The 25,600-nt window shown below is 42.9% G+C and overlaps 1 protein-coding gene across 4 annotated transcripts in view; it reads right to left on the bottom strand.

Annotated features, from left to right (window-relative positions):
• ELMO1 (engulfment and cell motility 1) overlaps window positions 1-25,600 on the bottom strand; it is a 668,619-nt gene that overhangs the window by 585,501 nt on the left and 57,518 nt on the right. For all 4 annotated transcript variants that reach the window (XM_033930221.1, XM_033930218.1, XM_033930220.1 and 1 more), the window contains exon 2: window positions 14,361-14,461. The gene's annotated coding sequence lies outside the window, so the exon portion shown is untranslated. The remainder of the gene's footprint in view (window positions 1-14,360; window positions 14,462-25,600) is intronic.

Here is a 25,600-nt window from a genome sequence, read left to right on the forward strand (position 1 = left end):
CTGGGGAAGGGGATACAAGAGGTAAGGAAGAGAGAAAGAAACTGGATATGGGGATAAATAAGATGCTGGGCATGGAGGGAGCATAGGAACGGGGACAGTACTGGAGAGGAGAATAGGGACAGGGACACAGAAGAGAAATGCTGGATGAAAGGGTAGTTGAGAAAAGGAGAGATGGTGGATCTGTGGATGGTGGGGGTCCATCGCTGCAGCTGCGGGGGGATAGAGATGAAAAAAAGGAAAGATGCCAAACCTCTGGGGGAGGAAAGGGAAACAAAAGGGGAGGACAGAGATGGAAGATGGATGGTTTGCACGGAGAAAGAAGAACGAAGGAGAGCCTGATCAGAAGACTACCAGACCAACATGGGATCAACATGATTTGAAAAATGACTTGACTAGACAACAAAAGGTAGGAAAAATAATTTTATTTTCTGTTTTGTGATTACAATATGTCAGATTTAAAATGTGTATCCTTCCAGAGCTGGTGTTGGACCGCAAATGTGAGCTAGGATTTAATAGAGAGAGGGAAAAGTATTTGTTGTTTGTTTATTTTGTTTACACCACAGTGCCAGCGTGGTTAGGAGAAGGAAAAGGGGGTGAAGAGGCTATAAAATAAACCCACCAGGATGCTTAAAAAAACCCACCCAATTGGGTAGGAAAATCGATTCAATAGGCTGAATCGAATCAAAATTTTTTTTTCCTGAATCGGGCAGCACTACTGCACAGCATCCCCAGACAAGGCTAACCTCTAGAACAGAATCCAGGCTCAAGAACTGAAGCCATATCCATTGGATAGATCAATCTACCTGCTTTTAAATATCAGCAGCAGTGGGAGAACAACTGCTTTTACACCTAAGCAGCATTGGGACCAACCGCAACTACCAAGAGCCCATAGACCAGATCATGACAGGAGTGTGAGCTCCACACCTCCTGCAGTCCGCTAGGAAAATCAACTGCTTTAACACCTAAGTAGCAGCAAGACCAGCTGCCTATAATAGGAGCCCTTGCCCCGATCCAGCCAGGCATGTGAGCTCCTCCCCCTATATCCCGTTTAAGAGATCAATCTACCTGCTTTAAATATCAGCAGCAGTAGAAAAACAACTGCTTTTACATACAAGCAGCAGCGAGACCTACCGCAACCACCAAGAGCCCACAGACCCGATCCTGCCAGGAGTGTGAACTCCTCCCCCTGCAGTCCATTGGAGAGATCAATCTGCCTGCTTTTAAATATCAGCAGCAGTGGAGATCAACTGCTTTTACACCTAAGCAGCAACGAGACCAGCCACAACCACCGAGAGCACACAGACCCGATCCTACCAAGAGTGTGAACTCTTCCCCCCATGCAATCCGCTAAGAAGATCGACTGTCGGCTCCGGGCGGCTTTCCCGCAGAGGAGAGAATCCTGCATTCACCGTGGGCCTCATCTGAGGCAGCCTCCTTGGAGCGGCTGGGGCACGGGCAGTGTGTCTGGGAGGGAATGCATGGATGGGAGAACATCGCAGGGGAGGAGACATAGGCATCCTGGGACTGTCGGCCAAGTCTCTTCCTTGAAGAAGCCCTTTCTGGAAACGTCAATCGCTCCTCCTAAACTTACTTGCTCCACTTCATCACTGACGCTGAAACCGTGGATTGAAGACAAAGTTTTATTTTATTTTTCTTTCCAGCTTATGATTTATCTTTAATCTTATCTATTGTTTTGCCTTTTGTCTTTGTTTTGTTCTATTTCTATCATTTAAATTTCTCCAGAATTCTACTGTTCAACGGCTCCCCCTTCTGCTTCGATTCCTTTCTCTCCTCTCTTCTACCTTCCAAAGTATTTAGATCAATGCTGTCTTGTTAAAATGTTTATTTTATTTTTATTTTTCCTCTAACTCTACTTTTCATTTCTCTATTACCCTCCAGGTACTTTAGTTAGATTGTGAGCCTTCGGGACAGTAAGGGAATTTTTCAAGTACCTTTCTTATTTCTAATCTTAATGTATATTTTCTGTAAACCGCTTAGAACCTAACGGATGTAGCGGTATATAAGAAATAAATTACATTACATTACATATCTCTCTGGCACATAGTTTGCATTGCCACTGAGCTAACACTTATATAATTATCTTATGTGGTGAGCTTCTAATAAATAATGATACCCACAGAAATCATAGCATTCTCCTCTGATGCAAGAAACTTGGATTCGAATTGTGGTAAGCATCTTAATATCACATGCTGATTTTCTCATCTGAGTGCCTCTCCATTAGGTCAGCTTTTCCTCTACCTAATTTGGCGGCGCCTACATAAGACGCCTAATGAAGCCTAACTCAACCATGCCTATTCTCTGCCTCCTAACCACACCTACTTTTTCAAATGGGCATTGTTAGGTGTCCTTAGGCATGGGAAGGCACCTTCACTTAGTCCTCACTAGGCTTCCTAAGAGTTCAGTGCAGAACTCTTAAATGATTTAATTTTATTTTTTTTAATTGACTGGACCGGAAACGAGGCTAGGCATCTACTAGTGCTGCCCGAATTCCAATTCAAATCGATTCACCGATTCACTTTGGCTGAATCGATTCGAATTAATGTGTATTTTTTAAAAAATTGCCAACTTAGATTCAGGGCCCAACCTATGTTCCCTCTAAGCCAGTGGTCTCAAACTCAAACCTTTGCAGGGCCACATTTTGGATTTGTTGGTACTTGGAGGGCCACAGAAAAAATAATTAATGTCTTATTACAGAAATGACAACTCTTTAAAGTTTATAAATCTTTCCTTTTGGCCAAGTCTTAATAATAATATAATGTATAGCTAAAGAGACATATGATCAAGAAACTGTTTTATTTTACTTTTGTGATTATGAAAAACATACTGAGGGCCTCAAAATAGTATCTGGCGGGCTGCATGTGGCCCCCGGGCCACGAGTTTGAGACCACTGCTCTAAGCTGAGCACATGAGCTCATTCATTCTAGGAGCGTTGCTCACAGATTTTACAGGGTCGCTTACAAAAATACTTGCAAATCTGGAAAATTGTTAGTTTTTAGAACTTGTCACTCACATGAGAAAAAAATTTGCACTCACCCAGCCAATCCTTAGAGGGAGCACTGGGCCCAACCCTCCTCCTCGCGCCGCTAACCTAAAGCTGCCGCTCCGGCTCTTGGACAGTTTCCATCTCTGAAGCAGGAGACTGCAGTGTTCTCCCTAGCGCATTTTAGCTGGGTGCGAATTCTGCTGCCCGCCACTCAAACATTTTTTAAAACCCATCTCACCAGTTTGGGGATTCCCCGGCCTGACTCAGCGATTTCAAACCCTCCCCGTATCACTAGCCTGGACTAGCAGCAGCACCGCTCTCTCCTTATTGTAATTTGCCTGACTGCTACCGTAGCTTTAGCGAGTCAATCCCCTCCAGCAGCCTCAGGGCCTCTGCTAGGCCGTCCCGCCTCCAAGGAAGAATTAAGTTGCATCATCGGAGATGGGGCGGCCTAGCAAAATCCCTGAAGCTGCAGAAGGGAATTGACTCGCTAAAGCTACAGGAAGCTGTCAGGCAAATTACAATAAGGAGAGAGCGGTGCTGCTGCTAGTCCATGGCAAGTTTTCACAGTTCATTCTGGGGCCTTCAAAGAGAACTAAGATTGTTGTACAGCCTGAGAGCAGCTGAAACCCACTAAACAAAAATGAGAAGAAAGATCGGCCAGGCAGCTTGCCCCCTCACTGCGATTCCTGCTCACTTACTGAAGACCACTTTGCATCCTGAGTTTGTTCTAAACCACTGCGGAGAAGGGAGAGAAAGAGAGTACAGAAGATACTGTTTAGAAAAGAGAAAGCTGTGAAGAAAGAAAGGAAAGAAGATAAAATGAGGAGAAGAGGGAGCGTGGAAAGGAGTGAGAAGGGAGAGAGAGAGAGAGAAGAGCAGAAAGGGGGGAGAATAAAGATGAAAAGACAGAAGGGAGAATGGAGAGAAGAAGGTGAAGAAAGGGGAGAGTGGAGAGTGAGTACAGGGAGGGAAAAGTCCTTCAGGGGGGACAGGCAGGCCTTTAGGGGGAGGTTCAGGCCTTCAGGGGAACAGACCAGGGGAGGGGGGCCCTGGTGTAGAAGTACATGGAGAGAGGGAGGGAAGGGGGGTTCAAAGATACGTGCATATATCGGATTTTGGGGGGGAATAAATAATGGGTCTGAAAATAGAGGAGAGGAAGAGGGATGATGGACAATAGGATTTAGGGAGGGAAGGAACAGAAAGGGAGAGAAGTTGGACACAAGGAATGGTGTAGAGGGGGGATAGAGATAGTGGATAGGAGGGTAGTTGGGAAAAGAAAGGGAGAGATGATGGACCCTGGGGTGGTGGGAAGGAGGGAGAGATGCTGGATGAAAGGATAGTTAAGAAAAGGTGGATCTATGGATGGAGATGAAAAAAAGGAAAGATGCCAGACATCTGGGGGAAGGAAGTGAAATGGAAGGGGAGGACAGAGATGGCAGATGGATGGTTAGCACGGAGAAAGAAGGAGACCCTGGCAAGCAAGTTATCAGAAGACAACCAGAGCCTGGGAACAACAAGATTTGACTAATGACCAGACAACAAAAGGTAGAAAAACTAATTTTATTTTCCATTTTGTGATTACAATATGTCAGATTTGAAACGTGCATCCTGCCAGAGCTGGTGTTAGACCGCAAACATGAGTTAGGATTTAACAGAGAGAGGAAAAGTCTTTTTTTGTTTGTTTATTTTGTTTACACCATAGCACCAGTGTGGTTAGGAGAAGGCAAAGGGGGTGAAGAGGCTATAAAATAAACCCACCAGGATGTTTGAAAAAACACCCAATTGGGCAAGAAAATCGAATCAAATAGAAAAACCAATTCAATAGGCTGAATCAAATCGAATCGAAATCTTTTTTCCTGAATCGGGCAGCACTAGCATCTACTACCAATCCCCAGGGCAGTCTGAAGAAATTGATGGAGAAATGACAGATGAGATTAAATGCAACTGCAAGGGAGGCAACGCAGTTATCATGGGCGACTTCAACTACTTGGGGATAGAATGGAACCTAGGCACCTCTGGCTGTGCTAGAGAGACCAAGTTCCTGGAAACTGTAGGCGATTGCTTCCTGGAACAATTTGTCAAGGAAAACATGAGAGGAAATGCAATTCTGGACTTAATTCTAAATGGGCTGCGAGGACTGGCACAGGATGTAGAAGCAGAAGGGACGCTGGGAAACAGTGATCACAATATGATCCGCTTCAACCTGGAAATAGGAGTGAAACGGCAGTCCAGAACGATGGCCATGGTGCTAAACTTCCGAAAAGGGAATTATGAAGGGATGAGACGCATGGTGGGGAAGAAGATTAAGAAGAGGATAAACACTGTAAAAACGCTGGAGCAAGCTTGGTCTGTTTTTAAGAATACGGTCACTGAGGTGCAAAATCTATATATACCACGTATCAATAAGGGATCAAAGAGGAAAAAATATAAAGAACCGTTGTGGCTCACTGTAGAGGTTAAGGAAGCGATCAGAGACAAAAAAAACCTTGTTTAATGAAAAAGATCAAAAATGGACGAAAACTGGAATAAGCACAAATAAAAATCAACGTAGGTGCCATAAGGCGGTAAAAGGGGCCAAAAGAGACTACGAGGAAAAAATAGCCAAGGAGGCAAAAAGCTTCAAGCCGTTCTTTCGATATATTAAAGGAAAACGACCCACGTTGGATGACCAAGGAATAAAAGTAGCGCAAAAGGAGGACAAAGCAATCGCTGATAGACTGAACACATTTTTGGCATCTGTATTTACCGAAGAGGATATACACAGCATACCTGAACCCATCAGGCTATATGCTGGAAATTAAAACAGGAACCTGATAGGGTTAACAGTCAGTCTAGAAGAAGCATGCAGGCAAATTGATAGGCTTAATCCTCGGGACCAGATGGCATCCATCCGAGGGTCATCAAGGAACTGAAAGGGACCATAGCTAAACTGCTTCAACTAATAGCCAATCTGTCGATCAAAATGGGAAAGATTCCAGAGGACTGGAAGGTGGCGAATGTTACGCTGATCTTCAAAAAAGGTTCGAGGGGAGACCCGGGAAACTATAGACCGATGAGTTTGACCTCGGTACCGGGAAAGATGGTAGAGTCACTGATAAAGGACAGCATCATTGATCACCTTGATGAACATGGTCTGATGAAGACCAGCCAGCACGGTTTCAGCAAAGGCAGATCTTGTTTGACAAACTTGCTACACTTCTTCAAGGGAGTAAACAGGCAGATGGACAAGGGCGACCCAGTCAACATTATATATCTGGACTTTCAGAAGGCGTTCGACAAGGTTCCACATGAACGACTACTTCGGAAAATTTCGAGCAATGGAATCGAAGGTGAAATACTCACATGGATTAAAAACTGGCTGGAGCATAGGAAACAGAGAGTGGGGATGAATGGACAATACTTGGACTGGAAGAGCGTCACCAGTGGGGTGCCGCAGGGCTCGGTGCTTGGACCCGTGCTCTTCAACATCTTTATAAACGATCTGGTTATAGGTACGATGAGCAAGGTGATTAAATTTCTAGACAATACGAAGTTATTCAGAGTAGTGAAGACGCAGGGGGATTGCGAAGATCTGCAACGTGACATAATTGGGCTCGAGGAATGGGCATTGACATGACAGATGAGGTTCAAGGTGGATAAGTGTAAAGTGATGCATGATGGTAAGAAAAATCTCATGCACAAATACAGGATGTCCGGGGTGGTACTTGGAGAGACCTCCTAGGAAAGGGACTTGGGAGTTCTGATCGACAAGTCGATGAAGCCGTCCACGCAATGTGTGGCGGCGGCGAAAAGGGCAAACAGAATGTTAAGTATGATAAAGAAGGGGATCACGAACAGATCGGAGAAGGATATCATGCTGCTGTACAAGGCCATAGTGCGCCCTCACCTGGAGTACTGCGTACAGCACTGGTCGCCGTACATGAAGAAGGACACGGTACTACTCGAAAGGGTCCAGAGAAGAGCGACTAAGATGGTTAAGAGGCTGGAGGAGTTGCCGTACAGCGAAAGATTAGAGAAACTGGGCCTCTTCTCCCTCGAACAGAGGAGATTGAGAGGGGACATGATCGAAACATTCAAGGTACTAAAGGGAATAGACTTAATAGATAAGGGTAGGGAGAACGAGAGGGTACCCTCTAAAATTGAAAGAGGATAGATTCCATATGAACATAAGGAAGTTCTTCTTCACCCAGAGAATGGTGGAAAACTGGAACGCTCTCCCGGAGTCTGTCATAGGGGAAAACACCCTCCAGGGATTCAAAACAAAGTTAGACAAGTTCCTGCTGAACAAGAACATACGCTGGTAGGGCTAGTCACAGTTAGGGCGCTGGTCTTTGACCAAGGGCTGCAGCGTGAGCGGACTGCTGAGTATGATGGACCACTGGTCTGACCCAGCAGCGGCATTTCTCATGTTCTTATGAAAATCGGCACGTCAATTACCATGCCAATTAAGCTAATTTAAAAAAAAAAAAATTAGGAGCGGATGCCCAACTTAGCCTTTATAGAATATGCCCCTTCTGTCCCTGGGCAGTCACTTAAACCTCCATTGCCCCAGGTACAAACCTAGATTATGAGCCCACTAAGGAAAGAGAAGTTACCTGCATATAATGTCTATTGAGCTGCATACATCTAGTAGCGCTATAGAAATTATTCACAGTAGTAAAAATAAGAGCAAAGTAATAAAATTGTACAACTTACAAGATACAGAAGAGGCACTATGGATCAATCTGGAAAGTGGTAATAGAAAATGTATCTACATTAGTGTGATTCACAGGCAGGAAAGAACAGAGATTTAATTAAAGACATCCAAAAGGGGTACTACCATTATCGGTGATTTTAATATGCCAGATGTTGATTGGGGTATCCCTTTTGTGGGGCTATCCGGAAGTAGGATAACAATTAATAATAGAACTCATGTAGGAAGGGGCCATATTAGACTTGGTGCTTGAGTGTTTCTGTTATTGTGGGTAATCATCTGGCATTCAGTAATCACCAGATGACTTTGTTCAATATTAAGAAAGGTATGGAGAAGAATCATTCAAAAGTGAGAGCTCTAGACTTTACAAAAAAACAAAAACAAACAACCAAGCAAAAAACCTCAACTTTGTTGAGATGGGGGATTACCTTGAGCAGTTGTTAACTGAATGGGAATATCTGAAAGTAGTAGGAAAACAGTGGGCAAAACTAAAAGGAGCAATTTTAAGAACAGGAAATCTGTTTGCAATGAAAGTGAATAAAAAATAAGAAAAGGTGGCCTCTGTGGTTTTCAAAAGTAACAGCTGAAAAGGTAAGGAAAAGAGGTGAGCCTTCATAAAATACAAGAGATCACAGAAAGCGGAAGATGGGTGACAATATCTGGGAAAGCTAAGAGAAGCTAGTAAAGTAGTCGGGAAAGCAAAGATCCAAATGGAGAAAAAAAATAGCTAATGTGGTAAAATGGGGGTGGGGGGAGCAAGACATTTTAAGTTATGTTAGTATTGAGAGAAAGAGCAAAAATGGCTAATTTTAAAAAAAAAATTGTGAGACTCAAAGATGAGGAGAAGGAATATGTAGCAGCTGATAAGGATAAGACAATTGCTTAACAAATATTTCTGTTCTCAGATGAAGGGTTGGGAGTAGGACCCCAGAAAAATACAAATAGGCAAGGAAGTGTGGTAGACCCTGAACAATTTTCAGATGGCTCAGATCACCTGGAGATAGCTAAAGATGGCTAAAGTGATGGTGCCAGATTGCATACATCCAAGAGTACTGAAATGATTTTATAGAAGTTCTGGCAGCTCCGCTCTCTGACCTTTTCAATGCTTCTCTAGAGTCAGAAGTGGTTCCAAAGGATGGGACAACGGCAGCTGTAGTCCCTCTCCATAAAAGCAGAAGTATGGAGAAGGTTGTCTGACCTCTATGGTAAATAAATTAATGGAAATGCTTCTAAAACAGAGAAAAGTAAGGTTTTTGGAATCCAATGGATCGCAGGACCTGAAGCAACATGGTTCCACTAGAGCAGGGGTGTCAAACTCAATCACATAAGGGGCCAAAATCTAAAACACAGGTTAAGTGGAGGGCTGAATTTTTTATTAAGATACTTAGAGCTCCTTTTACGAAGGTGCGCTAGGGTTTTTAGCGCACGCACAAAATTACTGCGCACTATAGTGGTGCGGTAGCTGAAAATCTACCACCTCCGTGGCTAGCGCGCTTGGGAATTTAATGCACGCTATTGCACGCATTAAGGCCCTAGCACACCTTTGTAAAAGGAGCCCTTAGTCTTAGTAGAAGTATAGATCCTTCCTCACCCTGAGACACCATATCACATGCCATCCTTGTGCATTAATCATGTTCTGAAAATAACAAGCACAAAACAAACTGTAAGCCAAAACATGGGGCTGCACGGTCAGGCACTTGAACATGAGAGGTCCCTAGTAAACACCAAGACCTTAGGCATTTAGCCAAACTGTCTTATGGCACTGTTTATCAATCTATGCAATCATTCCACACCCTAGGAGCAGAATAATACACCAATGGAGACTCCCCTTAGGCAGTTTTGAAACAATCCTGACCCACAGTTTGGGTAGCTCTGCCTTAGGGCCACATATGGTAAAGTTTCAAGTTTAATTAAAATATTTGATATAATTGCAAAATCCAAATCCAGTGCGATTTACATTAATTAGAATTTAAGTTAAAAATTAAAAAATCCAACAAATGACAGTAAAAACTAATTTGATAAGGGAGGCAGGAAAAAAAATGGCTTAAATACAATTCCAAAAAAATGAAAAAACAAAGGGATGGGTAAATGAAACAAAAGGTTGGGGAACGTTACCCGCTTAATTTGTACTTGACAGTGTTCCTTGTCCAATATAAAGGTGTAAAATTTTGAGTGCATCGGTTGAATGCGTCCTTGAATAGCCAACTTTTTAGGAGACTTTTACTTATTGAGTAATTTTTCTTCTCTTATATTGAATGGAAGCACGTTCCAAATTTGTGGGGCTGTAACAGAAAAGATCATATCCCTCCTTGAATAAATTAATTTTAACGAAGAGATTACTAAAAGATTTTTCTTCCGATCTTAAGGATTTCGAAGGATATATGATATTAAAAATCTTTCTAAGAATGCAGGCGCTTTGTTTACTAATATTTTATGTGTATGTAATGCAATTTTATATATGATTCTATGATTTATTGGCAACCAATGATTTTTCCTACGAAGTGGAGTTACATGATCAAATTTTTGAAAAAGCATAGTCTCTGTTTTGGATGTGTCAAGCGCCATCTTATTGTCGTGTAACCATTTAGATATTTTAGAAAGTTTCTCATTAATTACTGCAATTTCTCCATCTGAGCTAGTGTCTATAGGATATAAAAGTTGTACATCATCTGCATAAGCAAATGGTGTAAACCCAATTGATTGACTAAGGGTTAACAGCGGTGCCAAAAATACGTTAAACAGTAGCGGAGATAAAATTGAACCTTGCGGGATCCCAAAGCTTGTCGAAGTTATACTTGCAGAGGAGTTATTGAATGTTACCTTAGCTGATCATTCATGAAAATAAGACTGGAACTACCGAAATTCCCAAAGATCTTAGTCTACTCAGGAGAAGATGATGATTGATTGTGTCAAAAGCTGATGATAGGTCTAAGGATATAAGGAGAACTGAATGATGCTTATCCCAAAAAGCATCTCTGTAGAAGTCTTAAGAAAGAAAATGGTTCCCACCCCTTCTCCTGGTCTCATTATTATTATTACAATATTTCAATCATTAAAAAGCAGAAGATCTCTTGAATCTTTAGTTAAAGGGCTTGCAGTTTTGAATGCCAGGCCTGAACTGGAAGAGTAAAGCTGAGAGACTGGTGCTTCCAGTGGGAAACCTGCACTCTCAAACACATGCACTGGAGACTTTCAAACCAGGACATGTTTATGGCACCTCTCCACTGGTGACTGCGACTCAACATGCGCATGTTTCAGCCCAAATGGCCTGCCTCAGGAGTCTTATGAGTCTTCAAATGTATAAAAAAGTACACAAACTCACAAAATGCTGTTTTGGTCAGTGGTCTTTATAATTTATTATATAAGGACAGATTTAAAAATCTCAATATGTATACTTTGGAAGAAAGATGGGAAAGGGAGATATGATAGAAATATTAACATCATTCTGGTTCACATGCAGGTGTGTGCTGGTTGTTGTTCTTTGTGACATATATACAGTGAAAGAGAGAGAGTGAAAGAGAGAGAGAGAGAGAGAGAAAGAAAGAGAAAGAGAGAAAGAGAAAGACAGAGAGAGACAGAGAGAGAGCGAGAGAAAGAGAGAGCGAGAGAAAGAGAGAGCGAGAGAAAGAGAGAGCGAGAGAAAGAGAGAGAGAGAGAGAGACTTAAGTTTGTACCTGAGGCAACAGAGGGTTAAGAGATTTTTCCAAGAACATAGGGGTTACTAGATTCATTTATTTAAAAATATTCTACACTATTTAAGAACTAAATGGTTCACATTAGTTAAAACAAACATAATAAATATGAGAAACTAAAATCTTAAAGTTGTTGAAGGAAAAATGAGGACATGTGGCCCAGCCCCACTCCCACCTCATTTTACCCCCAGCCACATCCTCACACCTCATCTCTTCTTCCCTGAGCTCGGGGTTGCGTCTAGAGGACCTCCAAACATGCACAGATGCAATGCAATGATGTCGTACGCATGAGAACAAGGTCATTGCATCACATCTTCTCATGCTTGGAGGCCCTCCAGACCCAGACCCAAAGTCTTATCCAAGCCGGGGCCTTCCAAAACCCAGACAAACTGCTAGGTTTTTTAAAATCCATCCAGACAGTCCTCTAAAAAGAGGACATGTTTGGGTAAATCCCACACATCTGGTAACCCTACAAGAACACAATGAGCTGCAGCAGGATTTGAGCTAAGATTCCCTGGTTTCAGCCCAGTGCTCTAACCACTAGACTACTCTTCCACTTAATTAAAGGAAACAGCACTGAACAATATTGCAGAACTAGCAATAACTTTTGTTAAAATGAATAAATATGCTTTCAATACACTGTTCGTCAATCACTTAAGGCATAACTGCTATACTTAAAAAAAAAAAAAAAAAAGTTACATTTTAATACTGCCATTAAGTTGGTTTTGGCACTGCATAAAAATCAACAGAGAGCTCTTTTCTATTAACTTAACAGCCAGGAGAGTGGGATGTTAGCAAATTGTTACAAGCACTGCTACTCTGAAGCAATTACTCTGAGATAATAGATTTGGACAGTTCAAACAAAAAAAAAAAAAAAGGGGAAATGATTTAGTTTCATTTGACAACAGTTTCTTAAAACTCCCCTCCGACAGCTACTTGCATCAGTGCAATCTAATTAGAGACGGGATTTTATAAGGCTCAGCACAGGAGAGCAGCCTGGGAAGAAAGAGTTACAGCCAGAACAAAAAGATACACACTTAATTTAAGGCATGTGTAAAAATGTAAAAGAAAAGAGATGAATTAAAGAAGGAATAGAAAGTATATAAAAACAGGATCAAATGGAACCAATACAGAAATTATATTTACTTTTATGTATGTTTTTATGTAAACCATATAGGTTTCAGGCAGTATCCTTCCCAAAAAATATATATATATTAAATAAATAAATAAAAATATTTTGATGGCCCTAGCCATCACTGCTCCTTTCAAGCAAGAACTGTCACTTTAAGAGGGTAATTTGAAAATCTCCTTCCCATCAGATAACTAATTTCAAAACTCTTAGAAGACCATTTTAGAATAATAAATCCATCATCTCTCATTCGTCTAAGTTAAAATGTTGCCTAAAAAGCAGACTTTCCAATTGCTTTCTGAACCAAAGTGCTTTCTGAGCCACCACTTACTCTCCTCAAACTCCAAGGCAGCAAGTTCCAGGACTAGGGCCCCATATAAGAGAAAGTAGCATGAAAACCATATGACAGGTGCATAGCAGAAGCAGCTCATGGAGACGTGAGGAGATGAAAGAATAATTTTACGAAACATGATTCATTCAGAAGTTGATAGCCTCCTAGGATCTGAACAAGATAAGCTGCTACTCTTATTATTAAAATTTGGATTTGTTAATCTGGTCCATATTATACACAAGTTTTGCAATATATTTAAGAAAAAGATGGACTTATGAAAGTACAGGTTGGTGTCAAATATCACTAGTCAAATACTCTAGTAATTAAACACTATTATGGTCCAAAATGTTGTTTTGTTTTATTTACTAAACAGTGGCATAGCCATGGGGAGGGGCCCCCTTGGGACATGCCGTCCCCCCCCCCCCACAAGGGGCTCAGGTCCCCTTCAAATTGTGGCGCCAGATACATGGCTGGTGGGGATGCCCAAGCCCTGTCAGCCAAACAGATCCTTTGCTGGAGTCACACATGTGCTGCTGAAGCAAGAGGAGCGATGAGAAACCCAGCAGGGTGCTCCTGTTGACAATTCTGGCACTTTAAAGCATGCTGAGTTTACGCATTGAACTGAGCATATGCGTAAGTGCCCATGTCAGAAGCTGGAGCACCCTGCTAGTTTCCATGCTGTTTTGGCACACAGGCGCTGTTCCGGCAGAGAATCTCATCCCTGCCAGCAAAGGGAGAGAAGAAAAACTAACAAGAAATACTTATCTCTCTCAGTGCACCCCTGCACACCCCCAAAAATTGAGTCATGGCTATGCCTGTTACTAAGGTATGATTCTTGTGCCTACTGTTGAATATCCTCTCCTAGATTATATTTTTTAGAATCAATTGCTTATGACATACTTAATAAAATTTCATGCATAACAATTGATGTGTGCCACTGCCGTATTTTGTTAGCTCTCTCTCTTACACCATCAGGCAAATTCACTTTCATGGGGAGACAACCACCACATGTGCTGCTTTGCTCTTAGCCCTTCTATCAGCCTGTCTGAAGTCAACAGTCCAAATTCGGGCTACTCCAATAATCAAATCCCCATTCCAAGCACTGTTACTCTTTTACTGCTCATCCTTGGACATGGAAAATTCAGCCAGCGGGCTGTGCTGTGAACTCTTTCTGTAGATGACTCTCATCAAACCTGAGATTAACATGTAAAGTTAAAGATCGCTAATTTAGGCACATGTCAAAAGCATGTCTACAAATAGGGTTACCATATGGCTCCAGAAAAAGGAAGACCGACTTGCTTTCAATGGAAGTAAAACCCGGACGTCGCAATCCATCCTCCTTTTTCTGGAGCCATATGGTAACCCTATCTAAAAAGCATTAGTCACAAACTTTATTGGGATCAATAAACAGCTACTATGCACTAATGTTGTTATCGCACATTATCTTCCATTAATAAATAATCCCAATGTATGGAAAGAAATAAGCTAGGAAAGAAGAAAGCAGTTACCTGTGGCAGAGATGTTCCAGTGCCAAGATCTGTAGAAGGGCTACCTTATGCTCTTTTACAGCCACATCTGTGTTACAGAGATGCACTCATCCACTACCAATCTGGAATAAAATAATACCAGATGAAAACAGAATAAAAAATGAACTACTGTAAATGCAAGTATTTATTTAAAAATTTTTTATACCACCTGGAGTCTCAGCGGTTTCCAAAATAACATACATAACATTATACAATAATTCAAATCAACTCAAGAAGTTGAACCTAAAACTCATTGATATCATCCTTCACTATCATTACAGTTCACTATCATTACAGTTAGATGAGGAACAAAATCCTAGGGAGCAATTCACAGATATGGAATGACAAAAAGCTTAGTTTTAAGAAATCTTCTTAGGACACAATACAAAATTCTGGTGAGGAATTCACAGATATGCATCAACAAAAAGCTTTGTTCTAAGCAATCTCTTAAAGCTGAGATGGTCCGAACATAGCCTTAATTGACCCCGTAATTTATTCCATAGAGAAACACCCATGTACGAAAACATTTTTAGTTGTATGTCCACATATCTTATTTTCATAGCCACATAAAGGTACACAGATTGGTGCACTAAAGACAAAATCTTAAAATGAATATGTTGTTCTATTGGTAGCCAGTGAAGTCGCTTAAGTACAGGAGTTATGTGTGCTGTCCTTGAAACCCCACTAATCAGCCTAGCCGCTGAGTTCAATACTTGCAGTGCTTTCGACTTTGATTTTGTCAAACCCAGAAATAGCAAATTGCAGTAATCTAACCTGCTCAAAAGTAAAGTTCCATGACACAGCACATGCTCAAGAGGAAGAGTCTGCTGCAGTGCTCTATAACTAAAGAGAAGAGGATTCCCAACAGAAGTGCTGGTATCACAGATACTGATACAATTGCACAAATAGTACTGAGAGTATGAGGACTGAGCGTGGTCACTATGAGAATTCCAGGCATTATTGTTAACAGAGAAAGCAAAGTATACTAGAAAACAAGAGAAAACTTAATAGTGAAAATGGTTTTTCTTTCATCTCTTAAATTAAAATATGGTTGCTATTAACACTAGAAAATGCCTGGCTTGAACTATATTTCTATTGTTATAAAAATTGAATTTTCTATGCCTAGAATTTTAGATAGAGCGGCAAGTAAAAACGGTATTCAAAAGGTGCATTTAGTTTGCTTCCAAAGCCCAGTAAACCCAACAAGGAGTATTATCCACACACTATCTGTTTGAAAGAGAACTGTGAAATCTTGTAACCAAGTGTCAAAAATATGGCCACTTGAGTCTCTGTTATGTAATCCCTAGTGATTACCTCGACCAGGCTAGGAAGCAAAAGTGAAGAGAAAGAGAAAAAGTCAAAAATGGCTCCAAGATTATGAGTTGAGGTCACAGGGAGGATGACAGTATTATCCACGGAAATAAGAAAATAGAGGAAGAGGAAAGGTGGGTTTATGAAAAAGATAAGCAGCTCAGTTTTATCCAAGTTCAGTTTCAGATGATGGTGGGAAATCCAGACAGCAAATTCAGTCAATTCAGGTTGAGACTTGGGCTTAGATTCCTGGCAAATGTCTGGTATGAAGAGGTAATTATGGGAGTCATTAGCATAAATATAATACTGAATACCACAGCAGGAGATCAAAGCACCAAATGAGTAAGTATAGATAAAGGAGAGAAAAGTACGCAAGAGAGCTTTGAGGTACACTGACTGATAGTAGAATAGCAATGCAGGAGGATCCACCAAAGCATTCGGTAAAGGTGCAACAAGAGAGATAAGAAGCAGTGGCGTGCCAAGGGAGGGTGGGGGAGCGGTGCGCCCCGGGTGCCAGCCCTGAGGGGGTGCTCCCGGCCTTACCGTTCAGTCCCCCCCACCCCCGAAGGACCGCTCGCCCCACTGACCTTCCTGCACCACCTGTGAAGCAGGATCGCGACGTCAGCGATCCCTGCGCTGCTTGGGCGCTGCTTCCTGCGCCGCTGTCCCGCCCCTCCTCTGATGTCAGAGGAGGAACGGGACCGCAGCGCAGGAAGCAGCACCTAAGCAGCGCAGAGATCGCTGATGTCGCGATCCTGCTGTGGCTGCTTCATAGGTGGTGCGGGGAGGCCAGGGGGGCGAGCGGTCCTTCGGGGTGGGTCGGGGCATCAGGCCTTCAGGGTGGGGCGGGCGGGCAGGCAGGCAGGCTTTCAAGGGTGAGGGGGGACAGGCAGGCAGGCAGGCCTTCAAGGGGGGACAGGCCTTCAAGGGGGGGACAGGCCTTCGGGGGGGTGTGCAGACCTTCAAGGGGTGCAGGCCTTCAAGGGGGAGGGACAGGCCTTCAAGGGGGGACAGGCCTACAAGGGGTGGGACAGGCCTTCAAGGGGGGGACAGGTCTTCTGGGGGGGTGCAGGCCTTCGGGGGTGTAGGCCTTTGGGGGGGTGCAGGCCTTTGGGGGGGTGCAGGCCTTTGGGGGGGTGCAGACCTTCAAGGGGGTGCAGGCCTTCAAGGGGGGGGGGACAGGCCTTCAAGGGGGGGAAAGGCAGGCAGGCCTACAAGGGGTGGGACAGGCCTTCAAGGGGGGTGCAGGCCTTCGGGGGGGTGCAGGCCTTCGGGGGGGTGCAGGCCTTCGGGGGGGTGCAGACCTTCAAGGGGGTGCAGACCTTTAAGGGGGTGCAGGCCTTCAAGGGGGGGGGACAGGCCTTCAAGGGGGGGAAAGGCAGGCCTACAAGGGGGGACAGGCCTTCAAGGGGGTGGGACAGGCCTTCAAGGGGGGGACAGGCCTTCGGGGGGGTGCAGGCCTTCGGGGAGGGGGGGTGCAGACCTTCAAGGGGGTGCAGGCCTTCGGGGTGCAGACCTTCAAGGGGGTGCAGGCCTTCAAGGGAGGACAGGCCTTCAAGGGGGGACAGGCAGGCAGGCCTTCAAGGGGGGACAGGCCTACAAGGGGGAGGACAAGCTACAAGTGGGTGGGACAGGCCTTCAAGGGGGGGACAGGCCTTCGGGGGGGGTGCAGGCCTTTGGGGGGTGCAGACCTTCAAGGGGGGACAGGCCTTTGGGGAGGTGCAGACCTTCGGGGGGGTGCAGACCTTCAAGGGAGGGACAGGCCTTCAAGGGGGGACAGGCCTACAAGGGGGGGACAAGCTACAAGGGGGTGGGACAGGCCTTCAAGGGGGGGACAGGCCTTCGGGGGGGTGCAGACCTTCAAGGGGGGACAGGCAGACCTTTAAGGGGGGACAGGCCTTTGGGGGGGACCCTGGTTTAGAAGTACACGGAGGGAAGGGGGTGTTCAAAGAGACGTGCATATGCCAAACTTTGGGGGGGGGAAGAAATAATGGGTCTGAAAATAGAGGAGAGGGAGAGAGATGATGGACCATGGGATTTAGGGAGGGAAGGAACAGAAAGGGAGAGAAATTGTACACAAGGGATGGTGTGGAGGAGGGATAGAGATACTGGATAGGAGGGTAATTAGGAAAAGAAAGGGAGAGATGGTGATCTCTGGGGTGGTGGGGAAGGAGGGAAAGATGCCGGATGAAAGGGTAGTTAAGAAAAGGTGGATCTTTGGAGGGAGATGAAAAAAAGGAAAGAAACCAGACTTCCTGGGAAGGGAAGGGAAATGGAAAGGGAGGACAGAGTTGGCAGATGGATGGTTAGCATGCAGAAAGAAGGAGACCCTGGCAAGCAAGTTATCAGAAGAAAATCAGAGCCTTGGACCAACAAGATTTGAAATATAACCAGACAACAAAAGGTAGAAAAATTAATTTTATTTTCTGTTTTGTGATTATAATATGTCAGATTTGAAATGTGTATCCTGCCAGAGCTGGTGTTGGACTGCAAACGTGAGCTAGGATTTAACAGAGAGAGGAAAAGTCCTTTTTGTTTCTTTATTTTATTTACACCACAGCGCCAGTGTGGTTAGGAGAAGCCAAAGGGTGTGAAAAAGCTCTAAAACCCACCAGGAGTTTTGAAAAAAATCACCCAACTGGGCAGGAAAATCGAATTGAAAAACCAATTCAATAGGCTGAATCGAATCGAAATTTTTTTTCCTGAATCTGGCAGCATTAGTTTGCGCTACTGTCTTACACTTTAGGACCTGGGATTGTTGAGAGATGGCATCCTCAGTACTTTATAATGCAAGTGAAACGAGGATTTGGTCAGACTTTTGAAGGGTCTGCAGAAAAAAAATATTGTATAGGCCGGGGACATGAGACAGCAGGAAATGGGAACTTTTCTTCCTTCTATTTTTGTGAATGGAAAGGCTGAGGATGTCAGAGAGTTCAGTTAAAATATGTGCTTTATAAGAAAATATAATAATGTGTTTTATAAAGTTTATAGCATAGCTGGCCTACCCAGTGAGGTGTTCCTAGTGGTGATGGTGGCAGCGTGTCAATGTGTTGAGAGGAAGAGGTGGTCTGGGAAATTCTGCTGAGCAAACTCAGGGCCCATTTCCACCCCCCAGTTAGTCCACTCCACTCAACTGGTTCACACACTGAGTGGGTCTTTGGGTGTTGTTTTGGGGTCTCTTCCAGTGGTTTATCAATATCTCCTTCTGGTCCAAGGAAGAAAACTTTGTTATCCTTAGCATTGACCTACAGAATATGTTTGTAACAGCGCTGCTTGTGTGGCATTAGGCTATGTAGTGATCGAAAGAAAAAAAACAGACCTTTGCACATTTTTGCACTATATGGTGGGTGTATGAGGAGATTCACATTTCCTGCACAGCTAAGTCCATGTGAAGTTACCTTGTGCTGTATTTGACATCTAGCAAGGTCTCTGTTTGAAAGGAAAGATCTAAACTTAAAAATGAAGTGGCCAGAAGTTATGGTAAAAGCAGATAGTGTAGCTGGTTTTAAGAAAGATTTGGACAAATTCCTGGAGGAAAAGTCCATAATCTGTTGTTAAGACATGGGGGAAGAGTCTGCTTGCCCTGGATCGGTAGCATGGAATGTTGCTACTCTTTGGGTTTTGACCAGGTATTAGTGTCCTGGATTGGCTACCATGAGAATGGGCTATTGGGCATGATGGACCATTGGTCTGACCCAGTTAGGCTATTCTTATGTTATGTTCTCATCTGTAGGGGCCTTTGTTTTCACTTCTTATTTTAATGTATTTTTTTTCTGGGAACTTATCAGTGTTTTTTATAATGGGAACAAAAATGGAAGAGAATTAATGTGTGTGGGATGAGGGGGTAACTAATTTCTTCAGCTAAATAATTCAATCCACTTCAAACAGACATAGGAGAACTCACGCACCATTCACACACCCTCCAACCAAAAACGTCAAAAGAAAAAAACTGTTCGACAACCTCCTAGCCATTCGAGCTGCAACACTCGACCCCCAACTCTACAACCAATTGACATCGACCACAGACTGCAAAACCTTCAAAAAGAAATAAAAACCCTTCTATTCAAAAAACACATAAAACCAAACTAACACAATCAGAACTGTCCCAAGCATCACCTGCAACTACTCCATATGTACTTCTGATGTCATGACAATTCAGACATAATTTATGTTATGTTATGTTTGGAATATAAGAAAATTTTCACTGCCTGTTTCTATTCTGACCATTTATTCCGTTTCATGGTCATTACAAAAAATATTTTTTTACATGGGTGGGTGTCAAAAAATGATGGGCCCCGGGTGCCACATACACTAGGTACGCCACTGATAAGAAGAAAACCAAGACAGAACAGAGTATGAAGGAGTAGTGTCAAAAGCTGCAGACAGTTATGAGGATTGCGTAAAAGCCCTTGGATCTGGCCAATAACAGGTCACTGGAGACTTTGGTAAAGTTTGTTTCTGTGTAGAACAGAGAGTGAGAGCAAAAGCCAAAACCAGATTGTAGTAAATCAGGAATAGCTTGAGATACACGAAAGGCAGTAGCAGTGAACAGCACATTCAGCTTGGTAAAAAAAAGGGATATGTGATGTAAGTTGTAAGGGTAAGTAGCTTCCAATGAAGATTTTTGAGTGATGGTACAAACATAGCATTTTTGAAGAAGCATGTACAGTTTAAGTGATAAGTGATAAATTCAGGATATGACAAGCAGAAGGAATGACAGTAGAGGAGATGGAGCCGAGTAGATGGGTTTGGGTGAGATCAGAGTAATATGTGCTGAGCTTCATTTGGCAAAGATATGGCAAATGATGGAGGCAAGACAGTTTGTCAAATAGTTATAGTATTCTTGTTTGGCAAGTACAAGAACAGACTGGAAGAAGGTCAGCAAGAATTTTGAAATTTATGAAGTCAGCATGGCCCAGGGATTTTATCCAAAAGCGCTTGCACAGGAACATAGGCAGCAGATGAGAGAGGAAGGGATGGTAGATAGTATGGATAGGCAGACTAGACAGATACATGAAGGCAGACAAAAACATATGGCCTATGTTTTCTATATTTCTATTCATGAATAAGTTGGTAAAAATTGGACTAGACTGAGGAGGGGGTAATTTTAGTATAAAAATTAGTAAATTTAAAATCGATTCATTCAGCAGGTTTTGCTTTTCTGTATGTTCAATGTTGGAATTCTCTTCCAGTAAAATTAAAATTGATTCCATGTTATCTGAAATTCCACAAATTATTAAAAGCATATCTATTTCAAGAATATTTGATATAACTAAGTTCATCTGTTACTGGCATCCTTTTGCAATTTTATGTATTTTGCCAGAATTGGCTAGAATTTGATATTGTAACCTGATCCAAATTATAGTAAGTAGCAGAATATAAATTCAGTTGTAATTATAAAAAAATTAACAGATGATGGTCAAAGGAGGGAGGAACTGAGATGGAAAGATTTAAGAGTGAGCACTTGGAGAACACAAGTTTGAGGCAGTAGCCATGCTGGCGAGTATTGTAGTGGAGCACAGCTGGAGACTTGAGTAAGGATGTTAAAGCAAGAAACTTTTAGAGGCACAAGAGACAGAGGGATCATTAGCATGAATATTAAAGTCACCAAGGATAAGAAAAGGGGAGGAAGGTTCAAGAAAGAAGGAAAGCCTGGAGTCAAATGCCATGAGAAAGACAGAAGGGACTTATCAGGGGTAGAAAAATGACAGCTACCTGGAGGGATAGTGGAACGAATAGGCAGATGGGGTAGACTTCAATTGAAGAAAGGCAGCAAGACCAAGATGGAAGAGGTTTGAAACCTATAAGAAGGTTTTTAATTAATTTTTAATATTGTAAAGTTGTAAACCGCTTTGGTATGTAAAAACGGTATATCAAGTCAGAATAAACTTGAAACTTAATATCACCACTGCAGCCAATGGGATGAGGTGTATGTGAGAAAAGGTAACAAAGGGCAGCAAATGAAGCAAAGTCTACAGAGCAAAGTCAAACCTCAGAGAAAAAAAAGACAGAGCATAAGAGATAAAGAATTTGTAAATGTAGGCAAGAGTGTGCTGGAGGCAGACTAGATGTTCCACAGAGCTCATGAACAAGAAGAGAAGAGGTAGGATAGACAGGAATATCTCAACCACTGATACCATCTTTCAACGAGTCTCCACACATTTTCTTGCAGGGATGCAGGAGTTCAGTATTTTGAATGTTTCGATCATGTCCCTTCTCAGTCTCCTCTTTTCAAGGGAGAAGAGGCCCAGTTTCTCCAGTCTCTCACTGTACAGCAACTCCTCCAGCCCTTTAACCATTTTAGTCATCCTTTTCTGGACCCTTTCGAGTAGTACCATGTCCTTCTTCATGTACGGCAACCAGTGCTGGACGCAGTATTCCAGGTGAGGGCGCACCATGGACCGGTACAGCGGCACGATAACCTTCTCCGATCTGTTTGTGATCCCCTTCTTAATCATTCCTAGCATTCTGTTCACCCTTTTTGCTGCCGCCGCGCATTGCGTGGACGGCTTCATCGACTTGTCTATCAGAACTCCCAAGTCTCTTTCTCCAAGTACCGCCCAGGACATCCTGTATTCATGCATGAGATTTTTGTTACTGACATGCATCACTTAACACTTATCCATGTTGAACCTCATTTGCCATGTCGATGCTCATTTCTCGAGCTTGATTATGTTACGTTGCAGATCTTCGCAATCCCCCTGTGTCTTCACTATTTGCCCAGTATTTAATGTTCTTCGTGTTTATATATATGCATGAACTAAATGCATTTTGGTTTTCACATAACCCATATCATGCTGTATCCTAGGAAAAGGCAGAGTATTACATTACATTACATTACATTAGTGATTTTTATTCCGCTTGTACCTTGCGGTTCAAAGCGGTATCAAATATAAATGTAAAAAATGTGGTTTGGAGTCTCTTTTCAGCAGAAACAAGCAGCAGCAATCTGACACCATTTCAGCTCTTAAGATTGCCTCACTTATTAAATACAATATTATCTATAAAGCTAGGAACCACACATTTTCAAAGGAGATAATTTGTCTGTGTCATAAAGTCCAAGATATCAAGGCTTTAAAAGTCAATTTTGTTCAATCCAACACCACCAATTTCTTGCTTCTAGGGCTAATAAAACATCAGAGCATCTTCAAGAGAATTTTGACAGGCAGATAGAGTCCAGTGTGTGCCAAAACCAACTAAGTGTTGCCAGAAAGGAAAGACACAGTTCCACTGTGCACTTAAAACTCTTTTCCTCACTCAGAAATCCCCTGGAACTTCGTAAGGAAATTAAGCCCATAACTAGCCTCTTATCAAATTCTGTATGTAGATTTTTAAATGGGCACGATTCTCACCATAAACAAAAATCTAGTAGCCCCTTCTGGATTCTGTAGAGGTAAAAAAAAAAAACCCAAAAATCACTGCTTTCACTTATCTCTTCTGTAAGATGAAATATGGGACCTGATTTATAGTTTTTGATGTGAAGCGCTGGTAGCCTCTTTGTAATTTTAGGAGGCTTTACATTATTATTATTATTATTATATTACTAGTGTTTAAGCCCGTTACATTAACGGGTGCTAGAATACATGTTTGTCTGTCTTTCTGTCTCTCTCCCTTCTGCTGTCTATCTTTCTTTCTTTCTCTCTCTGCCTCCCACTGTCTGTCTGTCTGCCTGGCCCCCTTTGTCTGTGTGTCTTTCTTTCTGTCTGTCTCACTCCCTGGCCCCCTGTCTGTCTATCTTTCTTGCTTTCTGTCTCTCCATGGCTCCCGTCTTTTGTTCTCGTGCACTGCCTGTCTGTCTTTCTGTCTCCCCCCTAAAGCAAACCAAGATTGCTCCCTGCCCCCCAACACCCCCCCCCAAAGCAAAGCAAGTTCGCTCCCTGGACCCCTTTCCCCCCCCCCCGGTCCCTATTCCCTGTGCAGCATCATCATTCCCTCCCCCTCCACTTCCCTGTGTAGCTGTAGCAGCAGCATTCCCCCTCCCCTCCCTTCCCTGTGCAGCAACATCGTTTGTTTCTGGCCGGCTCCCTTGCAGTCCCTTGCTGAAGTTATTTTTGATTTTAAAACTGTGGCGGTCACGGCCCCCCAAGTACTGTTCTGCGGCCCATGGTCTGGCCGGCTCCCTTACAGTCCCTTGCTGAAGTTATTTTTAAGTTCAAAACTATTGTGGCGGCTCCTTCTCTCTGACGTGATTTCAGAGAGGCTTCCGATGCAGGTGCGGCTCTTGAGAGGAGCCGCCACAGTGGTTTTGAACTTAAAAATAACTTCGGCAAGGGACTGTAAGGGAGCCGGCCAGACCGTGGGCCGCAGAACAGTACTTGGGGGGCCGTGAGTTTGAGACCGCTGTGTTAAAAGGAGTGAGGGCGGGAGGGGGGAGTCGCCTCCATGGTCACCGCCTCCGTGCATCCCTGCATAAGGTGCCTTCGCGTGTGCAGAAAAAACCACCAATGACTCCTTCCCTTGTGCATGCGAAGCCATGGAGTTACGACCACAAACGCAGGGATCATAGAGTGTGAAGTGCGCATGCGTGCTTAGGGTTTTATTATGACAGATATTGATTTTTAATTTGATATATTGTATGCGATTCTGTTTGTGTATGTACTTTACTGTGACCCGCCTTGGTAAAAGCAGGGCATAAATAAAGAAATACAAATGACAACCAGTTATCTGGGGGCAATCCCTAGCAAGCACAGTGTTTGGGGGGAGGGGTTTAATTGTGGTTATAGCATTTATAATGCCACAAATATTCAGCACTGTTATCCATAAAGACAGCAACACTGAATATGCATAAAGACTAATGACTAGCACCAGTTCTATGAATAACAGTAATATTCAGCTGCTACCAGTATAGAAACGTGAATTACTATAGATAATTATTGCTATAAATAGCTATATAACTTCTGTATGTAGCTAACCAGACAGGTGACAATTCTATTAGTGGGCACAGTCTTTAGGTGCCCAAATGTTCCACAGGGAGCCAATTCTAACACGGCTCCTGAACACCCAGATTCTGATATAAAATACTAGCTTAAACCTACACTGGCATGCCTAACATTTCCCACATCCGCGATTACACCAGCCATAGACCTGGCATAATTGTGACTGCATAAATGCAGAAGGGCACACATAATTAATAGAATTCTGTACACTGTACCTTCTGGAAAAAAAAAAAAATCACATACGGTGGTCACATAGGGGAGGCAGACCTGTCTATGCTCCTCCTCCTGTCTATGCCCCTCTTATGTGAACGCCCCCTTGTATTTATGCGCTATGCCACTTTATATGCACCCTCACTATGGTCCAGCACTAATAGTGTGGTCTGTAAGAATTTTCTTCAGCAGTATTCACCCAATGCTGCTGAAAATTCATGTAGGGAAGGTTTACACATTTACTGGTCATCACTAAACATAAAAGGGAAAGGATTTCATATACCAAATTTCTGTGTTTACAATTGAAGCAGTTTACAAGTTAAAAATGCTGCACAAGTGACTCTGTACAGCGCTGCATGCGTCTGGTAGTGCTACAGAAATAATTAATAGTAGTATATACAAGTACTTATTTTGTACCTGGGTTAAGTGACTTGCCCAGAGTCACAAGCAATGGCAATGGGTTCTTAGGCCACTACACTAACCATTAAGCAGCTCCTCCACACCATTAAAAAAAACCTGTTTGAATATGCAGCCCATCATTTCTACAGTTCTATGAGACATACACAGAGTTGTATACATAAGACCGAACTTGATCCATAGATATGGCAATCTATTCAAGACAAACAGGGCAAATAAAACATCAGTGAATTTCATTTATTATGGGAAATGATTAAAACAATATGAATATAAAAAGGAGAATAAGGGGATTAAGATTTAAAAGCAGCCTCAAAAAGATGTTTTTAACCTGGACATCAGTAAGATCAC

This window comes from Geotrypetes seraphini, chromosome 2 (assembly GCF_902459505.1).
Source record: "Geotrypetes seraphini chromosome 2, aGeoSer1.1, whole genome shotgun sequence".
NCBI classification, from domain to species: domain Eukaryota; kingdom Metazoa; phylum Chordata; class Amphibia; order Gymnophiona; family Dermophiidae; genus Geotrypetes; species Geotrypetes seraphini.